The following is a 6117-nucleotide window of genomic DNA, read 5'->3' on the forward strand; positions in this document are numbered from 1 at the left end:
ATCCTATAGCATTTACATACAGCTTATAAGAATCATTAAATTACCATACTGTGTTACATTTTAAACCCTACAAACTCCTCTTTGGACCCCTTCTGCCAAGCTGTAGGGTCTGCTCTGCCCCTTGGACCTGTCTGCAAGCAGAGGGTGTTGTTCCATCAATAGGGGATTACCTTCAGTCTGCCACACCATTGTTTCCCAGTTGTTCAGTAACTGAGGGATCTCAAAGCTTGCTTTCATTTCAATCTCACTTATAGTTTCCATATTCTCAAAACCTTTTGCCAAGCAATCATGTTTATAAGGCTTTCCTGTTTCATCTTCCCCAACACACGTGCCTGGCCAGAGTGCCCCTTACACACAGCCCCTGCACCCCTGGGGTTGTCAGGGACCTGCCCTGTGCCCTGTCCCCCTCTGCCAACAGCCCCCACTGTGCTGTCTGGTCACATCCGAGGGGCAGTGAGGGCAGATGGGCACAGGGGTGTGCCCAGGAGAGGTGAATGGAAGGAGGGGATGAGCTGCCAGAGCTGAGGGAGCTGGAACAGGCTCAGGGCACAGGGAAAGCCTGGCTGGACAGGCCAGGAGCTCAATCCAGCAGGAGCAGGAATGGCTGCTGGCTGAGGGGATTCCAGCCCACGCTCCTGCCCTCCCTTCCATGACGAGCGAGGCAGCCGGAGCATTCGCATTCCTCTGACAATATTTGTGGCTCCCCGAATACCTGAGGGAGATGTGGTATTCCTGCACCAGTCCCACGGCAAACAATAGTGAAAACCCTTCTCTGTGAGCTGCCCTCCCTTCCCAGTGTGCTATTCCCATGGATCCTGTAGCTCAGGAGCAGCATTTCTGCACGGGGGGTGTTGACAAGCTCTGACCGTGCCACCATCCCTGCCAGTCCCTGCCATGATGGGAAAGCATTCCCCTAAAACACACCCAGGGAAGCCCCCCAGAAGGATATTTCTGTCTCCAAGTCTCCCTGAGCACAGATCCTGCCTGCAGCACTCACACAGACCGTGCTTGCCATTCGAAAACATTAAAAAAAAAAAAAAGTTTGGGCTTTCCTGGGGTGATTTAAAATTCCCATATTTAGCTGCAGTGTCACAGAGAAAGGGAAACAAATTCAAACCCCACACAGAGCTGGGGGCTGGAACAGCTGCTCCACTTCCCCACCAGCCTCCAGGGCAGGGTTTTCACAGAGGAATCAGCCCCATCCCTGCTTGGTTCACTTTTCCAGAAGATGAGGACCTGCTCCACACTCCAGCCTCTTTAAGAACGCCTCCTGGGCCAAGGCAGGGATGGGCCAGGATGGTGCCCAGTGCCAGCCCCTCTGCCACACCCAAAACACCAACACAAGCCTCCAGAGGGCCCAGCCCTGCTGCCTGCTGCCCCTTTGGGCACGTGTGACATTGGAGGTGCCACCAGGAGCAGCGAGAACCTCGGGATGAGCCTGCAGAGATGCTCAGGAGGAGTAACAAGGACCAGCACTGCTGGTCCAGTTCCAGACACAGTGGTGGGAATGACTGGATGTGGCACTCTGCTCTGGCTGACAAGGTGGGCATTGGTCACAGGTTGGACTTGGTGACCCTGGAGGTTTTTCCCAACCCTGTAATTCTGTGATAAATGTGATAAAACACATCACCTCCCTTGGAGTAACCACATCAGCGTGGGTGTGGCTCTCTCCTCTGTCACATCTGGGGGACAGGGGACACCACAGAGCTGGTGGGGACATGGTCCATGCAGCTGGGAGCCAGCTCTGGGCTCCTGGTGCCTCACTGCCTGCTCTGGCACTGCCAGAGCTCAGCAGGACGTGTGTTTGTGGGCAGACAGCAGGGAAATGCTCTGCTGAACCTTTTACCCAGCCAGCAGGAAAGGAGGGAGGGTGCAAAGGGCCACCCCAGCCCTGCCAGTGGCTCAGGAAAGGGAATTTCTGGGCTTGGAATGGGAATTGTCCATCCTCATCTCCACACTGCCTGGGAAGCAGAGAAGGGATGAGTTTGCCATCTCACAGCAGGAACAAAACTTCTTATTCCAGCCCTGGGTCAGTGAGGGGACACTGCCCTGCCCAGAGGAAGGGCTGGAAACCCTCAGAGCTGTCCTGACACACCATGTGAGCCCCTCAGTGCTAACCACAGCACACCTTGGGGTGTGCTTCCTCAGGAACTGGAGCTTCCCCAGCGCTCCTGAGCGAGCAGGATGCTCTGCTGTGGAACTGGGCACTTTCACAACGGGGTCAGTACAACCCTGAAGGACACAATTAATGCCAATCTCCACGGTCTGGCAGAAATAGCCCGTGTCAGGAAGTGGGAATGGCCTTTTATGAGATCACAGGTCCTGTTAATTGGAGTAACTGTGTTGATATAACAGCCTGAGACTGGAAGGCATTCGATTCATCTTGCACCACCTTTTAATGAATAATTAGCACTCAACAAAACCAGTGCACCTTCTGCTAAGTGGATTAAAACTGGTCACCTGCTGGAACTAAAATGTGGTTACATGGGGAAGTCACCACTCTGGGGCTTTCTGGTGAGGATCACATGCTTTTCAAAGCAAAACTGTGCCAGGAGGAGGAAAAAAGCACCTTCCTGGTGCAGACGGCAGAGACGGAAATGGGGGAATCAGAGCTGGAATAGGGACAGCCTGGTAAATCAGCATGGTGCAGCCTATATCCTTGGCTACCAGGAAAATTTAAATCTGTGCATTGAGAAACAAAACACAGAGGATCAGAACGTGGCACCTGAAAAGTGCTTGGGCTTTGTGCAGCAAATCATTGATTCCCCTCTGAGCCTCAGCAGCGTGACCTCAGGGTCTGTAATCCCTGCTCCAGCATCTCTCATCCCACTGTGCTTCCTCAGCCCTGGCTCCTCAGCTCAGCCACTCACCTCAGAGTTTCCCAGTGGCATTCCAGCTGTGCTCTGTGGCTCCAAATCCTTTTCCATGGCCAGCCCAGCCCTGCCCTGTGAGCTCCCTGCAGCCCAGCACGGCTCCCTGCGCGTTCCTGCAGCACCTCCCTCCCTCTCTGAACACGCTCCGTGCCCGTGTCCATGTCCTGGGCAGCCAGGCTAACAGGGCTCTCATTGTCCACAGCACTTTTTCCACCTCTGAGGCACAAGCTGTGAATTTGCTCCTCTCCTGCTGCCCTGCTGCTCGTTTTGCTCGTTAGCTTTACTCTGAATGGGCCGCCAACCCCAGCATCCCAACCATCCTGCTGTCAGCTCCAGCCTGGGACAGTGTCCTCTTGGACCAGGGATTGTGGCACTCTGGATGTGGTTGTGGCACTCTGGATGTGGTTGTGGCACTCTGGACGTGCTGCCCCAGGCACAGATGCTCAGCAGAACTCCACAGTGAGGGTAAAGGGCCCTGGAGGATGGGCTGGCTGGGCGTGGGAGCTGGGAAGCAGCCCAGGTCCTTGCCACTGCCCAGGAAACCTCAGGAATGTCCCAGCCGGGTGTGCACGAGGCCCTGAGCCACATCCCAGCCTGCAGCACAGCTGGTGGGGTGTCTGAGAGTGCTGCAGAGTCAAAATCCTGGGGTTCCCTCCAGTCCTCAGCCTCAGCCCTGCTCTGCTGAGGCTGGCATGGGTGAGAGGACCCAGCCAGGGTCCTCTCAGGGCAGGGGACAGCCCCACATGGCAGCAGGAGCTGTGACACTGCTCAAACTGCTCCCATGCCAGCCCACTGGTGCTGCTTGTGCCAGTGGGTGATGGATCAGAGAACAGAGTGACCCTGACAGCGATTTACAGCCAGGCACTGTCCCCATCAGTGCCCTGCATCTTGCACAGAGGCTGCCCCTTCCAGGACTGTCCAAATCACGAGTGTCCTTCAGCACTCACTGGGCACACAGCAGGACAATCAGTCTGCCCCACCAAAACCCCAGTGAACAGGCAACAGAACTGAGGAAGGGGCAGCTCCTGGTGAGGCAGATCCATGGGTTTGATCAGCACAGGGCATCCCTGCACACAGGGATGACATCCCAAGCCACAGCAGCAGGGAAAGGCCAGGCCATGGAGGGATGTGCTCGCCCAGCAGCAGCCTTGGACACACCCACGGGGGCCATGGAGCATCCCAGGCACTGACAACTGGGAGGACTCAGAGAAGAGCAGCACTGGGAAAGCTGCCAGCACAAGGGAGAGGAAGCTCGCTCTGTTTATCCATCCTTGAGAAGGTTAAGAGGTGACACAGCCACTCTCTGTTGATGTCCCATGCCGGGACATCCCTGAGAGCATGGGGTCAGGAGAAGGTCTGGTGAGTCCCATGCCTTCAGGGCTCCATCCCTCCCGTTGTCCCCAGGGCCCCTCACACACACACGGCCCTTTCGCAATCCCGCTTTTCCCCTTTTCCCGCTTCCCGGCAGCGCTGGAGAGCCCGGAGCAAACGTGCACAAAGCAGGGGAGCCCTGACAGCCCCACCTTGCTCAGGAGGGGACCTGGCATGGGTCAGAGCTCCGGGGTCTGACAGGGCACATGGTGCCACAAACTGGTCACAGAAGCAGCCCAGGGTCACCATAGGAATCTGGATTTCCTGGCAGGATTGGTGTCACTCCCAAAACTACAACCTCCTGTGCCTGGGAGCTCACTGCCCCTCTCTGCCCACACACCGTGTGTCCCCATCCCAGGCAAGGACAGCGACCCTGCTGCAGAAAGAGACAAAACAGCGTGCGGGGCTGGGGCTGCACTTCTCTGACAATCCCAGGTCCAGCCACTTTGGGCTACCTGATGTCCCCATGTCCTGCTGTCACCCCCTATTTCAGGACCGGTCCCAGCACAGCTCGTACCCCCTCCCAGCCCCCCAGGACACAGCAGGGCCCTCAGCAGAGCTCTGCCCGCCCTGCTCTGAGCAGCCCGGCTCGGGAGAGGCAGCCCGGGAGGAACCGGCTGCCGGCAGGAGGGAAAGCCCTCGGAGGAATGCGCAAACATCGCCCATCCCCAGGGGCAGAGGGGCGGCCAGGGGGCCGGGGGCTGTGGGGTTGGTGTCCCAGATACCCTGGAACAGGGAACCAGCCACCCTGGACCTGCTGGGGACGGGACCGGCTCAGCTGCGGGCTCCTGAGAGCGGCAGGGAGGGCGAAAAGCCAGCCGAGACGAATCATCCCTTCCAGCCTCCCGCCCCACATCCCTCCATCCATCCTCTCCTTCCATGTCCGCTCCTCATGGAAACCCTGACGCTCAGGATTTCCATGTGTAACCCGCTGCTCTGCCCGCAGCCCGCACGCTTTGGGGTGCGGTACAGCCCCAAAACCCGCCCGGTACGGACCGGCATCGCCGCCCTCAGCCCCGCACCCGGGACACCCTCAAGGCGCCCCGGCCCCTCAAGGCGCAGCCCCCGCCGCTCCCGGGACAGCCGGGCCCCGCGCGGTACCTCCGGGGTGCCGAGCCGAGCCGAACCGTGCCGAACCGAGTCGTACCAAGTCCTGCAGTGCCGTACCGAACTGAGCCGTGCAGTGCTGTATCGTGTCCTGCCGTGCCGAGCAATTTCGGTCGGTGCCGCCGCGCTCCGCCCCGGCCCGCCCCGCGCTGTGCCCGTGGCCGTGTCCGGGGCCGCCCCGGCCCGCTCCGAGCGGCCCCGGCCCCGCCGCCGGCACGGCCCGGACGGGCCCGGCCCGCCGCCCCGCCATGGGGCCGGCTCCAGCCCCCGCCCCGGCCGGGCTCGGCTCCAGGCCCGGCCCCGGCCCCCCGGCACGGAGCTGCCCGGCCCGCGGGGAGCCGCCAGCCGAGCTCCCGCTCCCGGGGTTTTGGCCGTCCCGACCCCACCCGGCCCTCTCCTCACACTGCGTTAGAGAGGGAAGCAGCCAGGAATGGTTCAGCCCTGAGTGCCCTTTTCCAGAGGCTGCAGTGGGGTGGATGGAACAGATCCCTTTCCTTGGTCGTCCTGCCTGTCCTGGGCAGGCTGTGGCCCCCAGATCCCCCCAAGCCCAGGGATCCCATCCTGCAGGAAAGCCCTGCAGGGCTGGGGCTCTGAGCTCACACTGCCAGCAGCTGGAGGCTGGGAGCTGCTGGGATGTGTGGGGAGCTGCTTTGTTTGAGGGGACACAGCAACAGCCAGTGTGAGATGTGTGAGAGTGTTTGAGGGTGTGACAAGGATGTGCTGGCACCCCAACACCTTCCCCCAAGAAACGAGCCACGGTGAGAGC

This window comes from Melospiza georgiana, chromosome 5, assembly GCF_028018845.1.
Source record: "Melospiza georgiana isolate bMelGeo1 chromosome 5, bMelGeo1.pri, whole genome shotgun sequence".
Lineage (NCBI taxonomy): Eukaryota > Metazoa > Chordata > Aves > Passeriformes > Passerellidae > Melospiza > Melospiza georgiana.